Source organism: Serinus canaria, chromosome 2 (genome assembly GCF_022539315.1).
Source record: "Serinus canaria isolate serCan28SL12 chromosome 2, serCan2020, whole genome shotgun sequence".
Classification (NCBI taxonomy): domain Eukaryota; kingdom Metazoa; phylum Chordata; class Aves; order Passeriformes; family Fringillidae; genus Serinus; species Serinus canaria.
Genome location: NC_066315.1, coordinates 146248571 through 146267150, shown reverse-complemented (window position 1 = coordinate 146267150; position 18580 = coordinate 146248571). Strand labels below are relative to the sequence as shown.

The 18580-nt window shown below is 40.8% G+C and overlaps 1 protein-coding gene across 5 annotated transcripts in view; it reads left to right on the top strand.

Annotated features, from left to right (window-relative positions):
- The window catches only part of FAM135B (family with sequence similarity 135 member B), a 258471-nt gene that overhangs the window by 32854 nt on the left and 207037 nt on the right, over nucleotides 1-18580 (top strand). For 4 of the 5 annotated variants that reach the window (XR_007776840.1, XR_007776841.1, XM_030229682.2 and 1 more), the window contains exon 2: nucleotides 17629-17691. The exons of the other annotated variant lie outside the window; for it this stretch is intronic. The gene's annotated coding sequence lies outside the window, so the exon portion shown is untranslated. The remainder of the gene's footprint in view (nucleotides 1-17628; nucleotides 17692-18580) is intronic. 5 annotated transcript variants of the gene reach the window in all.

The following is an 18580-nucleotide window of genomic DNA, read 5'->3' as shown; positions in this document are numbered from 1 at the left end:
CCCAGCACTGTGAGTTTTTCCTTATGTAGTCCTTTGTTGTATTTTTGTTAAGGTTTAATACACCTTTTTAAATTTTCAAAGGGAGCAGTTGTTTCTCACAACTCCTTGAGTTAGAAGTCAGCTGCTGGAGAACTTTTGTTAACAGGTGAATTTCAGCAGTTTTCCCTTTCCCTTCCTCCTTTTCCTTTGCTATTCCATAAAGATTTGCTTGGGAAGACTGACCAGTCTCCTCCTTATGGAATTGCAGATGTATCAATATTGGTGAGTTTGGTGCAGGCAGTCTCCCAAAGACCCTGCTGCAGATGGCCTTTGCTTACCCAGCTCTCACTGGTCTTTTGATAAGCTGGGTTCTGTGCTCTCAGAGCATGGCTCCAGAAATTGCAGGTGCTGTAAGAAAGATCAAAATCCTTGCAAGTTTTCACTCTTAATTTGATTTTAGAATCTTTATGAGAAGATTGTGTGAAGTATAATTAGTGATAAATATTTTTGCAGACAGAATGGGGGAAAAACAGCATGGGGAAAATATTGTGGCTGTGTTTGCATTCTGTTACTGTGAAAATGAATTTTTAAATGGGAATTTTAAAATTAAGATGATATCCTCTACCAGTTTTATTTGGAACTTTTGAAACTTCTAATTAAAAAATATCCTAAATTTTTTGTCTTTGATATTTCCCTGATCTGCCTCTCTGCCACACAATTCTGAAACTCTAACATGTATAGGTTTGTATTTAATCAAACATTTGTACTTGTGTGGATTGTGTCTCTAGAAAATAATAGTGAAATATAGACAGGAATTGAATATACTTACTGAAGTAGAGGTGCAAACAAATAATCCAGTGAACCTGATAAGTTCAAAGCATTAGTCATAGAAAGACTTGTACTGGAAGGGATCTTAAAGATCAACTTGTTCCAACCCCCCTGCAATGATCAGGGGACCTTCCACAGGACAGGCTGCTCAGAGCCTTTTCCAACCTGGCCTGGAGCATTTCCAGGGATGGGGCATCCACAACTTCTCATGGCAACTTTAGGAAATGGGATTCTGATCTTTACTGAGGGTGGAACTGCAGACATGAAGAGTTTTGCTTGTCACTTCAGGCTGTGGTGTGATAAAAGCAGAGAAGCCAACACTGGAGATGCTGGTCAGACTTCTGTCAGAGACAGCCAGACTTCTGTCCTGTTTGTCATCCCATGGCTGGAAGGTGGCTCTTTGCTCACCCGCCCTGAAATATCCTGGTTCCCCTAAATCCCCCTGGTTCCATCATCTTCTAAATACTTTGCTCATACCTGTCCACAGGACATGGAAGATGTCTGCTTTAATTTCTGGGGTGTGCAATTCCCCAGGTTTGTTTCAGACAATATCCTGTGGCTTTTGTGAGCTTCCACTTTGGATACCTCCTTGTGGCATCTTTATTTTCTTATCTGCTGATGAAATGTGTTGTCTGGAAGGCTCCTTAGGGAGTTTTCCAGTCCTTCCTCCTCATCTCACATTTTATTGTTGTTTTCTCTGCCCATAAATTTGGTACTGAAGGGCATCCAGTTTTCTGTGTTAATTTATTGTCTCTCAGCCCTAAATATCCCAACACCACCACAGACTATATTAGCAACTTCCAACAACATGGGCCTTAAACTTAAGTTCTGAGGCTCTGCATGAGTGTTTAACCAGGTTATGTAACAAGTGGGGAAGAAAAACTTCCACATTTTAGCAAGATCATGCAGTTTTGTTTTTCTGCAGAGCCTGAAGGCTTAGGACAGCTGTGGTACTGTGCAGCTTTCCAGACTGGCTTGCAGGCCATACTTGTAATAGGGATGTATTTGCCATTTAATTGGACTGATGATTAAAAAAAAAATAAAAAAGAGATTAAATTTTCATTTTCTTTCATATGAAAATTAATTTCTCTTGGTACTTTTTGGTGATGAGAAGGGCATGTTTCTATCTAATTATGTAGCAGGACTTCCATAATTACAATTTAGCTCTTCTGGCTTACATCAAAAACTATCCATGCCTCCCAAGGCTGTTAACTTTGCTTCCCATGGGCTTACAACCATGTTGAAGAGTTTGTCTTTTCCCACACAGATAAATTCTGCTGAGCACGGGGTAAGATTCACTGCTAGTGCCCTGCTGCAGAGATCTTTGGCACATCCCAAAAGTCCAGTTCATCTAGGAATCTTCCATCAGTTTGCCACTGAAATATAAGAAGTAATTAACAAAAAAAAATTGCAATTTCTTTATTTTGTTGTTGATGGGGCTCTTTCTCCTTACTCTGGAGAAAATCATGTCTGTGTTGATTTTGATTTTTAATTTTGAGTATTTCCTCGCTGTTTCTTTTCACTTCCACAAATGAACTCCCTAACATCTCTAAAAGGATCTCTGCTGCATCTACACTATTGCTATTTTATACTTGAAAAGAAATTTAAAAATAAATCAAATTTAGAACTATGCAGAGAGGTAATAAAAACAGAAATCAAAACTAATTTTGTGCTCTACTCCTGGCAGTTGGCCTTTGCTTCCCACCTTTCTCTCAGTGCTGTCTAAAGGCACTGTCCAAAATACAAAACCTAAAAGGAAGAGATTAGAAAAGACAAGATGTGGGGGGAAAAAACACTTCTTTTCTTCCCTTGGCTTCCATTATTCACATTCACCACTGCTGAGTGGCAGATTCATGGTTTCTTTTGCAATAGCTCAGGGTTTCTTAGAGAAGGGGGAAGGTATTTCAAAAGCCAGATAACATGATTATGGAAGCATAAAGAATATCAGAGAGAATGTGCAGACACAAGTACAACTCAGAGTGGTGGACTATTTTTTTTTAAGAAGGCTGAATTTTAAAGTGTCCTTTTATGTCCACTGTAGCTGGAGTCACAGTTGGTGTTGGGAACATTGGAAATCAGCTTTCATATGTATATAAATGTATAAAAAAATATATTTTACTTTGAAAAAACATCTCAAAGCATGACTTGGTCCAGAGTGGGATGGTTATCATTATTTGGAGAGAAAAATGAGACTACCTTGACAGTTTTAATTGCTACAGAATAAGTTTTGTTGTGCTAAAAGCCCCAATTAGTTTTGGTTTGGCCATCTGCAGAGTTAAACAGCAAAGCATAAAAATACATTGTGGTATAAATGGAGTATGCTAGAGACTTCTAAGAAAAAAGTGCATTTTATTTGAGATTCTCTGTGTAGAACTGGTGTCTTATCTCAGAAAGTATATTTTTGATTTCAGATGAGTGCAAAGAAGGGTGATGACTCTATGATAAAGTACCATGAGAGGTCTTCTTTGAAGCAAACGTATGAATTTTAACACAATTTTAAAAAATACCAGTATTTTTGAGGAAGTAGATCAAGAGCTTCTGTGTTTGCCCTGTATCTGAACATTTGGGACTAAGCACAGTCACTGAAAGTAAACTGTGAGGAGCTCAAATTCAACCAACAAAAATGTGGGGTTTTTTTCCCCCAAAATTTGTGATTAGGATGTGCAAAGTCCTGAGAACAGCAGTGAATGTGAGTTAGAAAGGGATGAAATGTTTGTGCATGGATAACAAGAGGCTCAGTAATTCAGTAACAAGAGGCTCAGTTGCTGGTAAGTTTTTTGAAGTGGATCCTGAATCTCCTGCTTTGGCATACAGAAGGCTGAATCAGGTGAGATGGATCAAATTTCCCCCGTGTGGGTTTTAAGGGTGTCATCCCTTGGTTCTGGGTGGCTTTGGCTCTGTAGGACACAGGGGGAACTTCTGACAACCTCTCAGATGCTGCCCTCAGAGCCCCCCTTTGCCCCAGAGCTGCCCACATCAGCTCAGAGCAGAACCTGAGGCTTCCAGCTGAGTTTGCACATAATTCAGCAAACCACAGGAAATAAGAATATACTTGAAATTAAATCCTTATCCACATGTGGTGTTTACTCCCTAGAAAAATATTCCTCTTCATACAAAGTTATAGGAGGAAGCTGTTAAAAAAAGAACAAAGTCATCATGAAAATGAAGTTTTCCACTGAATGTTTTCAACTGCACATTCAGCCCTAGTGCTTTTAGAGAATATTTCAGGCACGCTTCAGGTTTCTAACACTTAATAAAATGTTTTCACTGCTACAATGGCTTGTCCATCACAACTGACTGGTTGTATGCTCAATTGTTTTTCATCACAGTTGTTATCACATTCAGGAGCTACATTCTAAATAGATCTGCCCATGTCTGTATCAAAACAAAATCATCAAGTAACTTGTGAATACCTCTTGCTTGTTTGGTGGGAATTAAACCTGGCACACTTAATCTAAGTTTTTGTTTGTTTGTTTGTTTGGTTTGTTTTGGTTTTTTTTCCTAATTAGCTGCATTTAGTCCAACCCTTTTTAGGTCCACCTCTATTTCTATGTGGGTTACCTTTATGAAATACCAATGAACAATGGGAAAACTCAGGTGTTCCATACCCAGAGTTTGGTACTGTGTGGATTCTGTGGGGCAGTAAATAAGTGTGTAAACTGTTCTAGATGGCTTTTGAGAGACATGGAGTTTCTTTTCATACAGCATTTAAACAGCACAGCTACAGGCTGTGTACAAGTAAACCCATATCCTTTTTGTAGAAAAGTATAAAGAGGAGACAATACATAAGAGGTGCTGTGTGTTGAAAGTATATTTCTGGGTGCTCAATTAATTTCTTTGATACCTTATTCCTTAATTTCAACTTGTGGACAAAAATAAAGAAAAATCCCTGATGTGGTTTTTTGCTGAAGAGCAAGGTGTATGCTCCCTTTTTAATGGATTCATAAAGGGATGGTAGCAGTGTTGTTTCAGCTTTTCCCAGCATCTAAATCTTGATAAATAATTCAATAAAAGTCATTGCCACAGTGAATGGTAATTAGGTTTATAAAAGGAAGAACAGTTGCTACAGATAAAAGAATGAGGGCCCTATTTCTCACACTGCCCAGACAAACATCCATCACTCTTCACTCTCAGTGTGACAGCAGGTCACACATTTCATACAAAGCAAGCAGGGAAGTTTCCACTTGAGAAAATTAAGGTTGAAATATATCCTTGTACTTTTTAGCCCAACTGCTGAGTGTCACACAGTTAGCCTGTGCTTGGTTCTAAAGCCAGCTGAAATTTCAACTGCAGTTACACAAGAACATGAGGTTTACCATGAGCAGCTCTTAGGAAAATCAATCTCTCACCTGTCTCCAGGTATTAGCCAACTTTTCCCAGTTTAGATCACCAGAGTGCTCGGAATAACAAATTGAATTTGTCCAACTAGACCACACCAGGTGCTCTGTGCACTGTTAAGCAATTAAACAATGATCAAAAAATATTTAAGGGCATACATTTTACAAGAAGTTTCCAAAATTCTCATTTATAGTTGTGATGTGGGTTTGTCATTCAACCATCTCCTTTTTTTTTTAGCCTTTCAGTTAAATAAGATGTCCCTGCTTTGTAGTACATCATATGCTGTCCAGTTTCTTTGATTGTTTGGAATAGATGACAAATTTTCAAAGTTCACCCTGTTCTTGAACATCCTCTAATGCTGTGGCTCCTTTAGGGGGTCAGGGGAGGGTAATGTAGTCTAATAAATTTTTGTATCAAAATAATTGCATTCTATTTAGTTTGTCATGTCAAATCCTTTAAACTTTGTGAAGGTCTGCATTTCAAGGGATAATAGAGCATAAAAAGACCTTTTTTTCCCCATTGAAAACATTAAATAAATAATGACAAGAATGAAAAATACTGCACTACACTCTAACATTATGCAACCAGCATGACTGATGTGATTTATCAGTCTCTTACAACTCCTTTTGCTGCTAAAGGAACTGTTCCATGAAAAATATTCTATAGACTGCAGAGATGTGAGGAGATTTAGTTACATCATATTTTTATGACACACATCAATATAGATTCATTAAAATTGCAGAAAAAAAAGCCTGGCAGTCACAGAAATCTTTCCTTTGCTTCCTTCCATCCTTATTTTCCACCAGAGCTCCCCACATGGGGACTCTGCTCTCTTCCTTTCCTCTGAACCACTGAGCCCAGAGTAGTATGCCCACAAGGAATTCAACTGTTTTCCTTGCTATACACTTAATATTTAATAGGTAACATTCAGCTCCATGTTCTAACTTAAATCGTTCAATAGACAATCTATTATTCAACAGATGAAACCTGAAATTTCAAATAGGCAGGAATTTCAGATCATTTATACAAATGGGCCTGATTATGTAACATTTCCTTGCTTTCTTGTAGGTTTATTTTCACTTTTAATTCTTTCAGTGTTTGATTAAGTTTAAAGCAGGGCAGTTTGCCATCCAGGACACTTCTAGCATTGACCTCTTTTCTTCTAGGTAAGTGCAAATGTGCAGTTAGTACTTAGCCCAAATGCATTATGCATGCAGAATTAATAGATGGGCGAGATTTGCTTGAGTGTTAAAAAACCAGGACAAATGAATGTGCTGGGGTTTATCCTCTCCTCTCCACACAGTTTCTTGCAGAGTTCCAGGGGTACTTTTGCAGAGTATTCTTTTGTTAAATAGAGTGGAGGATTCACACCTGCTGACACATGTGAATTACTTATGCATTCCCAGCTCCTGTTGTTATTTATCTCACAATAAGTGCAAGCACATACTTTGACTGAAGTGTCTTCAGTGAATGACAGAGCTCAAAACTGAGTCTAGAGAAAGGCCAAAGAACAGCAGCACAGATTTCCTGTGTTATATTTGTTGACCAGAGATTTAAATATGAAAAAAAAACCAAAACCAAAACCTGGGGCAGTTTTACTGAGGTGTTTGGTTGCCTCAGTTCCATTTAAATAAATATGAATTAAGTGCTAAATTACTACTTAAAAGACTGGCTGAGAGTGATATCTAAAAAAAATTATACCAGGTCTTGGCTAGAGGCATAAAATGCCCTTAAGTTTGCTGACACCCATTCCAAAACAAACCCAATTTTTAGCACAATCACTGGGATCATTTGATGCCTGATAAATGATACTAACCTTCCTACCTCCCAGTGTGAAACCTAGAGCTGCTATGATGCAATTCCTCAGGAAGGAGGAGACATGGCTGTGAGCACTTATCTTACCCTCCTGCAGTGGTAAAAATTCAATCTAACAATTCCCCTCTGAGATCTGAGGAAGAAGACAAAGTCAAGTTGCATAAAGAGAGGCAATTTTTTTCTTTCTTCAGTCCATGATAAACCTTATCAATCTTGCCTGGGCAAAATCACCATTCCTGGATTGCTAGAAATTATCTTGTAATTTTCCAGCCTATTTCTGAACCTTATATATCCCATTGATCTTGTGCCAGTATCATACTTAGAGTTAACTAACTCTTCCACTATCTTGACATTCAGCCTTTACAAGTATGAGTCACCATATCCTCCCACAACCTTTACATTCCTATGCCAGGCTGAGCTTTTTGTTCATCCTCGTCCAATATGATCACAGTCACCTTTCAGTTCCTACATTTCTCTTGAAAACAGGTGATTAGAAATGCTAAACACAATTCCATCTGATGCTACAACCAGGCATTTTTTACAGCTGGGTGGGTAATTCCTTACCTGTAGTGACCAAATTCAGAATGTTTTGCCATTTGTACCTGTACTTTGTGCAGAGATTCATTGAATTTCTTGAGTTCAAAGGGATCCCAAAGGATCATCGGGTCCAAGTCGTTGCTCTGTGCAGAGCAGCCTCAAGAATCACCCCAAGTGTCTGAATGTGTTGTCCAAGTTCTTGAACTGTGTCAGGCTTGGGACTTGTGACCGCTTTCCTGGGGAGCCTTTATTGCCCAGCCCCCTCTGGGTGCAGAACCTTTAACTGGTGTCCAGCCTAAACCTGACACAGCTTCACTGCCAACCCCTCAGGTCCTGCCACAACTCATCAGGGAGGAGAGAGCAGTGTCTGTCCCTCTGGCTCTCCTTGTGAGGAACTTTTAGGGTGCACTGAGGTCTCCCCTCAGTCTCCTCCAGACTGAACAAGCCAAGTGACCTCAGCCACATTTCATACAACTTGTCCTCCAGATCCTTCACCATCATAGCCCTCCTTTAAACACTCTCTAATAGCTTTATATCTTATATTGTGCTGTGAGGAACTCACTCTGGGCTGAGCTCTCACAGGCACAGAAATTGAGCTCCTTAGGGATGACCAAAGGTGAGGCACAGCCCATTGGAATGTGGTAACAAGGGAGACCACTAAGGAGAGAAGTTAACTTTGAAGACACAAATTGTTGTTTATTTCATCTCTGGAGATGCAGTTTTGTGCACGATCAGTGCACGATTTAGCATCCTTTGCACTTAGGGCATGGAATGAGTTCTTGTTTTGCACACAGACATGTCACAATAATGTCACATGTCACAGCAGATTCACAGCCTTGGAGAGCCCCAGCAGGAGCATCAGTCCTGCTGCAGGCTGGGGAAAGGCCTGGCCTGGAGCAGAGAGACAGGAGAGGAGGGAGGAGCAGCCCAGAGAGGCTGGGAGAGACCAACCACTGCCTCATCCCCACCAGGCTGTCAGGGAAGACAGGAGTGAAGGGGGTCTGGAGGAAAGCTGGGTGGAAGGGTTTTTTTGTGCTTTTAGTCTTTCTTTCTCAATACCAGAATATATTTTAATTGTGAGTAAATTAAATTAATTTTCTCTGTATGATCCTGTTTAGCCCATGACAGACCTGGTGAATGATCTCCCTGTCTTTACCTCAGTCCCTGAGCTCTCCCATCACACTTTTTCTCCTTGTACCTCTGTGGAGGAGGAGTGTCTGTGCAGCTGGGTGGGTGTTTGGCCCTTTAGCAGGAATAACTGTATTGCCTGGTTCTTTTGAGGCTTCTCAAAGGGATTTTTTTTTTCAGGATCTCAAGGTCCATTTTGTATGGTTGAGAGAATTGCCTTGGCTCTCTAGAAAACAGGATGCACCAAGGTTGTGGTGTGCATTCCTGCGTGCCTGGGGGAGCCCTCTCTGAGCCAGAGGCTGTATAACATGTGTCTGCACCCCAAATTAGTAAATCCTGAGAGCCCCTGATGTGGATCAGTTTAGGCTTTAGCCCCACTAATGCAGTGCATATCTCCGTCTATATTTTCAGGCAGCAGAGCCTGGCTATTTTTGTTTGCCCTGACAAGGGGGAAACAAAAGTCTGCAAGGTGCATTCTGGGCGACCCTAGAGTGGAAAAAAATGTCTTGAAGAATAGCAGATTTGTTTTTTGTTTCAGCATTTAAGAGAAGGCAGCTTCCCAAGACATCCAGGCATGATCTGCATAGCAGTAAATGTTGTGTGTGTGAGGTACTGCAGAGGCTGTATTTGCATTTATGCTGAAAGAGCAGTGCTGCACAAGGAGATGTGTTTGTAAATAGTTCTGAAGCATCCCTCTGAATTACAGCAGTCTGCCAGGCTCCTGGTGGTGAGAAGAGACATGCTAAGGATGTGCAAAGGAGTTAAGCAGGATTGCTTCATCCCAGGTGTGATTCAGAGGTTTATGTAAGGCCATGACTGACTTTTTTAAAAAGCTTTCCCTCAAACTGTCCTGACACGGGAGGCAAATGGTCTCAAATGCTTAGAGACTGGCTGTTCCTGGCAGCATGAGGGGTGATGATCAGAGGGATGGGGGCTTATAAATTAAATAAAGAAAGATTTTTTTACATGAGCAGATAGTGATAGGACAAGAGGGAACGCTTTTATACTAGAAGAGGAGACATTTAAATTGCCCATTAGGAAGAAATTCTTTCCTGTGAGGATACTGAGGCCCTAGCACAGGTTACCTGGAGAAGCTGTGGATGTTCCATCCCTGGAAGTGTCCAAGGTAAGGCTGGGTGGAACTCTGAGCAAGCTGGGATAGTGGCAGGTGTCCCTGCCCATGGCAGGGGGTTTGAAACTAGATGATCTTTAAAGTCCCTTCCAATCCAAGCCCTTCTATCATGTTGTGATTCTTTGATAACCCCTCTTACATCTGTAAATGTGTGTGTCACTTCTGCTGTGGGTGTGAGCTCTGCCTCTCCACCAGAGGCTACCAATGGCTGGAAGTGATGGAAATCTCATCTTTTTCACCAGAATGCAGGAAATTCAGTGTGTGGGGTTATGGGAGGAGGGACATGTAATTGCACAGAGTGTTTACAGGGGTGGAAGAAACAAAGGACAAGACTGCAGTGAGGAAAAGTGCAAAGAAATGAGAGCCAAGCAAGTGAATCTCATTTTTAACATGCAAACATTAGCCCTGGATGCTGGTCACTGTAACTTGGATATGCTTGGAGCACCAGAGTATGTACCAGTTTGGTTTGCTCCAGAGATCACTCTCTGTATAGTGAATTTATTACTGCCGTGGGTTATTTCCCACTGCTTGCAGTAACAGCTCTTCAATCTTGAAGTCTCAATGTGATTTTTCTTTTCATGAAATTTCCTTTTTGCTTCTCAAGAAATAGTAAGGAGAAAACAAAGTGCTATAAAATTTGAACATTTGGCACAGGTATTTAAAGTGAAAATAATCACAACTTGCTTGTGGAATGAAAAAAAGAAAGGGCAAAAATTGCTAGAAGAATATTTTTATTTCAGGGACTGAATGGTGAGGGATAAACTTGATGGTTTGTTTCTTATGTGCCCTCTAGTGTTCAGGACTCCTTTTCCTCTGGTGAGTGCTCACATCCAAGGAGTTTTTCAAGCATGAGAAGTGAATTAAAAAAAAAGCAAAGTGGTTGAGTTAGTGGAAAAAAAAACTTTCTAATGTCCTTCACCATATGAGTTCAAAGGATTCAGTTTGTTTAATTGATTGGTCAATTAGAGAAACAGGAGGAGAAAGAAATAATCAATCTCATCTCCAATCTCATTTCAAGTTTCTTAGTTGTTTTTAGAAGCTGAAAAAGTCTGAGCAAGTCTGTGAAACTGGAAAGATTAATATAATCAGAGATCATTGTCCTTGTGATTGAAGCAGATTTGTGGCATCTTCATTGGAATGTTCTGAGACAGTTGAAAATGTTAATTTATGGTAATTTAGAGCATGAAAAATACAAACATGAAAATATTTTAGAAAACAATTTGTTTTTCCTTGAAACTGAGCTTAATCCTTAGAGCCAGCATTGTATTAGTCATCTTCTCAAAATATTTTTTAAGTTTCAAATTCAGGAGAAAAAGAGGTTTTACATAAAAAATTATTACCTTATTTTAGGAACCTGAATTGAACCTTATTTATGCTAAATGTGCATTAAACCTGTGTGTAACTGGATTAGTTCTGTAATACCTAAAGTTATACTTGCAAAAGCACACACACATAAATATCTTGTCAGTGTGTGATTATGGACTAATTCATAATGTGTGCAAGTATACTCACATATTTAATGTCTGTGTGCATTTGAATAAATTCAGTATATTTAAAGAAAGAATCCAGTTGTGGATGTATTTGCAAATATTAGATACATATGTATCTAATAATGTGCAATTCTAAATCATTAAAACAGATGGACTGAGGAAACCTGGACTTCTGTGTTGGTTTTGGAGCAAGGTGTTCAGCTGAGTCTCCCACTCTGGCACTTAAACAATATCTAATAATATTTTCTTGACTCTCAGCACCTCCTGGAAGCTGGGATGTGCAGGGCTGCTCCCTCTGTCCCAGGGAGACCCTTTAGAGCCAACAGTGCCTCGATGCCCCCTTGCCTGCAGCCTGCCCAGCCAGAGGTCACTGTCTGGGGTGAACACTGGTTTTGGTCTCCTGGAAAATCCCCTGGAAACTGGGAGGCCTCCAGGGCAGAATTCAGTTTTCCCTATGATGAAGTATCTCAAAAGGATTCTTAGCTCAGTTCTGATATTTTTCATAGCTACTGCAGAAGGTAGGCTGGAGATGAACTCCAATGGGTGTCCTTTGAGTGGCATTTTGGAGACACCCAGGTCTCTACAGGAGGAGAGAGAGAACTCTTCTAAGACTGAATTCCCTGCCAGGTTTTATTTTCCCCAGGGCTGCAGTGAAGATCCTGCAGCAGGGCTGACCACATCACACAGTCCTGCTGTTCAGGGCCAGTATTGACAAAGCTTCCCTTTTCAATCCCTTCCTGAGCAGAGTCACTTCCACCTTCTTGAGGGTGACACATCATTGTTCTGCACCCATCAGGACTCTGTTTGTTCCTTGTGTCACAGCCACACCTCAGCAGAGGATTCACTAAAGCTCACCCTGAAATGGGTAATGATGGTGCTTGGTGGCAGAACAGAGCTAAACAAAATGGTTTTTATTTTTCCTCCATTTCAAAACAAAAATGCAGGTGGTGATACCTGGCCACTCTAATGAATGAACCTGCTTTTGCCTGGAAGGGAAAGAAAGGTACAGCTGCCTTCTGAGGACTGGGATCCTGGAGAAGCCCCTGTTGTTCCTAACAAGACAGGCAGGGTTGGAATGGTCTCTCAAGGGTTTCCCCACCTCGTGTACAGAAATCAGAACCTCTTGACACAGCAGGTGGTTCTGATTTCTGTAAGGAGGCAGAGCTTGCTGTGGGTCTGTGCTGTGGCTGCTCAAAGGTAAGGATCCTGTTAAAATCCAAACACCATGTGCTGGTTTGGGTTGTTTCTGTAGATTGCAGAGGATGATGCTAGAACCTAATTAACATGGCCTGTTACCATCCCTTGTCTCATGCAAGAAGGACAAACAAGGGTGTGCTCTGTGGTGGGAACTGGTCAAAACAAGAGATAAAGGTTCATCTCTTCTCAACAGACAGGCTGTGAGAAGAACTTCTGCTGCTTTCACCTCAATCTATCCCTCCTTTCTCTTTCATATCTCTCATATCTGGGTGTTGGCAGGGAACTGGGTCATGCAGGCTTTCAAGGCAGAGGGAAATGATTACATTTCCCTTTGTGTTGAAGAGATTGAGCCTCTCTTTTGCCCCATTTAATTTCAGAGCTTGGTAATGAAGTCAATGCTATTGCTGTGTTTGTGACTGGAGAAGAAAGGATAATAAAAAGAATGTGATGTAATGCTCTGATAAATTCCATTATTATCTTTAGCCTCCTTTCCTTTTCCTTTTTATTGGCCTGACATGTTCCTGCTGTGCCAATCTGTTAGCCAGGATGTTGTCACTGAGAAGTACACAAACATACAATCTTTGCTTTTCATTTCACAGACTGAGTGCAAGGCAGGCTACTAAGGGAAGGTTTGGAAACCTGGGGAAGTGACTTCTGTAGTGAGACAAGTCACAGGTATCACAGAAAAATCCAGAGGGTCTTTAGCTCAGTTCCCTGCTCCAAACAGAGTCAGCTGTGGGGCCAGCTATGATTGCTCAGAACTTTATCCAGTCCAGTCTTGAAAATTTCCACACAACCCCTCTGGACATCTTGCTCCTCTGCTTGACTGTCATCAGGGGAAAATGGTTTGAATCTCTTTCACTTAAGTTTGTGCCTGTTTCTGGTTCCCCTGCCATGCACCACCATAAAGAACATTTTCCAACATCTGGATGATCTGCAACAGTCCGTCCAAAGCAGTACCTTAGCCAGGCTGAAGACTGGTTCTCCATGCTCTCCTTACTTGGAAAATTCTTCAGGTCCCTTCTTCTCAGTGGTTCTCTGTGCTGTCCTTTATCCAGATTCTCCTTGTAGTGTGGGGACCAAAGCTGGGTTCAATATTTAGGTGTGCTCTGAAGAGCACTGAGGCAGGGAGGGATAATCTCTTCCCTTTTTCTGCAGGCTGTAGTCCTGTTGGAGCAGCCCTGGAGGCCCACTGTGTTTGCTGCCAAGTCTCACATCCCTCTCACTGTCCAGCAAGAACCCCTGAGCCTTTTCTGCAGTCCATCAGCCCCAGTGTTTCTTCCTCCCCAGCCCCCTGCACTGACTCAGGGATTCTAAGGGCACAGCAGTGTTTGGAAGAGCCATGTTTTGCAGTTCTCACTGGTTGCTGGATCTATAGATAACAATATTATGGGTGTTTTGAGATGATGTTGCTGTGGGTAGTGCCTCATGCTCCCATCTTCACAGTCTGTGTGGGCTGTGGTGTGTGCACGTGGAGATTTCTTTTAGCACTTAGGTGGCAGGGAAGACCATAAAACACACTCTGGTGATGGAGCTGTGCCCAGGGTTTTGGCTCAGTTCAAGGCTTGGTTGCTGCTTCTGTGTGTGGGAATTTTTTCTGCTAGGGTGGAATGGAAGAGGGAAAACAAAAAGATGTTTCCCTTCCCTTCTCCCAGATCTGGAAAGCTGAGAAGGAAAAGAAAAATGTCCTTCTTTCTGTCACATGTACATCCAGCCTTTGCAGTCATTCCCTGGACTCTGACCATGCTAAATTGTATAAGGTGCTCTGCAGCTGTTCCTTAAGAATAACAGGGGAAACCTAACAGGCAAAATTCTCAACAAAAACTTTTCTTTTTATTCACTTTGGAGATGGATAACATCTTTTCTTAACTTTTTTTTTGTAAGAGTAGAAGGATATTCTGCCTTGACTGAGCAGTGAATGTGAGATTTGCTGATGGGGCTCAGCTCTTTGGGAAATCAAACCCTTCTGTGTTCCTGCCAAGCCTCCAACTGAGAAGCTGCTGAACACAAACAGCCAAATCCTTCCATCTTTCACTCATATCTGTCAATATCCTGGCAGTTTGGTCTCAGTGTTACAGACATGCCCACATGGCTGGGACATGCAGTGAGTCCATTGTCATCCTCCCAGATCAGCTCCAACTCCACATCTACTCAGTCTTTGTCCTCCCCACTGAGAGAAACCATCTGGGGACTTGTGTTATCACTGGCTTCTGTTGTCATGCTCAATCTAGGCATTAAGAGGAGGAAATGTTTTTGAATTATTTACCTGTGAACTTTGAGATAAATCTTATTCTATGGCAAACCTCCAAAGTCCTGCAGTTGCTCTCTGCACCTGTGGTTCACCTCTTTAGATGTGTAGTAGTTCTCACTGTCTCTTCAATAAATAATGCCCTTTAAGAAGAACAGCAGATGTCTGCAGAGGTGCTAAGACAGAGTTCCTTGATTATTTTTATCCATTGTATCTCACCTTTTTTTGAACTACCACCGAGCCAAGAACATCATACAACTGGCATAGTCCCATTTATGAAAATCCTTTATGTTCAGTTGATTTTAAAGTTACAACGTATGTATTTCATAAACATTGTTTGCCTTTCATTCAAAGAGGAAAGGGTTTTTTTGGCATAAGCTCTACAAAGCAGGTCGGTTAATTTCTTCTGATTGACTTTTCTAGACACCCAGAAGACAGGTGAGAACTGGTCCCATGCAGCCACAATCTGTGGGATTTCAGGGGTCAGTAAGACTGAAGTTCTTTCCAAAGCAATGTAGATATGTCTCAAAAGTTTATTTACTAAGCTCCTTCCTTCTCACAAATGACCTATTTGCTAAAAGCAAATATGAATGTGAGGCAAGGAAGTGTCCACTAGCAACCACTATCATTACCTAGGGTGGTGGGAATGCTGAGAAATATCCTCTTCTGGTTTTGTTGTAATGAAGTCTATAGAGCTGTGGTAAAAGGTGGGACTCATCAGTCTGGATAATGAATCCTTAATTTGTTTTTCCCAGACTTTAAAATACTGTTAAGAGCTTGACTTTTCCCTCATCTTATTCCTTCATACCATTGCACTTCAACCTTGAGCCAGGGAAGACAAAATGTCTCTAGCAGTTTCCACTTTCCCATTTGAATGGGCTTTGGGGTATTGTTGACCTAGAAGGAAAACCAGTGGTTGGAAGTTATAGGTCAGCACTTAGAGCAGCTTTAAATAGGTGTTCAAATCTCAACCATAAAAGCTCCCTCTCTGCTCAAAGTTCTGCTTTGTCACTCACTTGGGATTTGCCAACAAATTGCCATCATGTGGGGGAATAATTTGTAGCATTCAAGAATATTTTGGAGTCAGAAGCCTCTCCCCTGTCCTTTTCCCACCTATGAGATACCCTTCCTCAAGCATATTTAGCTTTTCTGCACCATGGTTTACCTAGACACAAATGAGGATGGATGTTTCTCCTCTCCCTGCAAGGCTGAAACATTGTGCTTATTGTAAGTAATGCTAGACAAGTGTTTGGTTCTGATATTTTAAAATAATTTTTGGTTCAGATATTTTTAAATAATCTTTATATGCTCCAGTTAGTAGTTAGGTACTACTAGTACTGCCTGCCAGCTGGTATTTTGCATTATAAAAGACATATATATATAAAAAAAATCTGAAAACCTCTAGGGAAGTGTCTTAAACAAACAAGCCCATCTGGCTGTTTAGTGAATTAATATGTATTTTAGGTGGGAGTGATACCAGTGAGTGTTGTTAAGGTTGTCCAGCCTTTCTTGTAGTAACACTCTAGCTTTTATTGCTTATCATTTTGCTGCATCTTAATTGCTTGGGCTGAAACATTTTATGCAGAGACATCTTCCTTGGACTGAATTAATTTGTGAAAACTGCAGCCAAAATAGTTTAGATATTTCCATAGAGGAATTTAGGAGAAATAATCAGTTTTGCCTACATTAGAAATGGGTTATCTGCTCTTCTTTGGAAGACTGTACTTATGTGCTTAGGAGCAGATACTCCAAAGAGAAAAGAAATTGTCTTTCTGTTGTGTCCATCTCTCAGAACTTCTATAATAAGACAGCCCATAAACCTTTGAATAAGCATAGTTTTTGGGTGCTCAGCAGCAGCTAGATATAAACAGCTAGGTTCCTCTGATGTGTTGAATGCATTGGATGTTTTCCAGTCTGTGTCAAACATAATTCTCTGCAACTTTCCTTCCTTTTTCTGTGATGATGTAGGTTAGGCCAGATCTAAGGTGGGACACAAGGTGGGAGAGCACCACTCAAGGTGAGAGGAAAGCTTGCACTGTGCCCAAATAAATAGGGGAGGAAGTTGCCCTTATGATGCACAAAACTGGCAGAAGGAAGTCTAGGAGGTAACAAGGGGCTTAGGAAGAGACCAAGTGATTTAGGTTTAGGATACTGTAGGTTGACTGGGATGGAGGAGTGTAAGGTGTGACTAAAGGTGTATGGCAATAGGTTTGTGTGTGGAAGAAAAAGGAGGTTGTGTCTAAAACCAAGGAAGAGGTTAGGAGTTGTTGAACAAGGGGGCAGAGATCAGGAATCTCTGGAATGCATGCTGAGAGCAGTGGGGAATGGGACTTGTTCATGATTTCGTACAATGGTTGATGTCAGAAATCACTTTTTGAGGTCACATCATCCCCGGCCCTCCCCAAAGCAGGTTCAGCTAGAGCAGGATACAGAAGAAAAATATCCAGTCAAGTTTTGAGTATTTCCAGTGATGGAGACTCCCCAAGTCTCTGGCCATCCTGTTCCAATGTTCACAAAGTTCAGCATAGACCACCAGAAAATCTCAGCTGCTAGCGTGGGTGCCTCTGAAAAAGTCCAGGACTTTTTTTCCATGCCCAAAATAGATGGCAGTGGCAGCCCTTTTTCAATAGGAGCATTTAGAAAAATATTGATTGTGATTCTGTGAGGTGCTGCAGTAGTGAGCAGTGCTCTGCAGCTCCTAAGGCAGCCTGCAAAATGATGTTTTGGGCCTGGGTTGTGTTATGCAAAAAATCCTTCTTTTAATTGTGGGGTTTTTTTTTCTTTTTTGTTTTCTTCTTTTTCCTTTTTTTCTATTTGGTTGTTGTTGTTGTTTCTTTGAACTTCTAATACTGCAGTAGTTCTTTCAAGTCCTATCAAATGTTTGCATCATGTTAAACATTTGAATTGTGCTTATTTGCTCTCTGTTTTCTATCCAGTATGCAATCTTCCAGAGCCCTGAATGAGAGAACTTTAACCTGGGGATTCCCTCTGCCTTCCAGGTAAGGGAAGCACTGGTGGTCAAAGTAGGTTTTTGATGCTTAAAGCAAGGCTGTTTACCTGGCAGGCTGTCACAAAATGCTGAACTAAAACTGAGTGCTAGATGAACAAAATATTGAATGGATGGCAGCTGAATGAGAGTCTGTGGCTGGAGGAAAGGATAAGTGTAAAGACTTGAAAGGAGAGGTATAAACTTTTCTTGAATGCAACTATTTAAACAAGCCAAGTTTTTATGATCATTTTTATGTTATACTGTGTGGGTTTTGTGTGAAATACATGCTTGTTAGAATGATAAATTATTCTTTTTCTAGAACTGCAAACTTTACCTTTAATTCTTCACTATGATATTTGAAAATCCCACATGATTTTAAATGCTACATGGTTTTAAAAAAATACTGCATTATTTTAAAAACACCTTTATACTGTGGAACTCCATAAGAATCTGCTGTATTTATTAGAATCATAAAATGGTTTGGAGAACATCTAGTTCCAAACTTCTTGCCATGGAAAGCAACTAATTTCACTGGATCAAGTTGCCCAAAGTCCCTTCATCTGCCTTTGAATGCTTCCAGTGATGGGGCATGGGTGATGGAGATCTGACTGTCACCAGCTGCATCAAAATAAATATTGATATTTTTTAGTTGAAACTTGTAGTTATATTTTTCTCAAATAGCTGTGTGAAAGGCATCTTTTGATTCCTTTTCCTGTTTTTCTCCTTCTTTTGCTTAACTGCTTCTCTGTTGCATGCCATGAAACTGGATTATGTGAGACTGTGTAATTAACATTAGAGCATTTCAAATCCTGCTATAACAATATGGTGCATTTGCTTCCTGAGTCCTGCCATATGAATGCTCCTAGAGCACACAGAGGATCCAGAAGTAATCAGAGCCC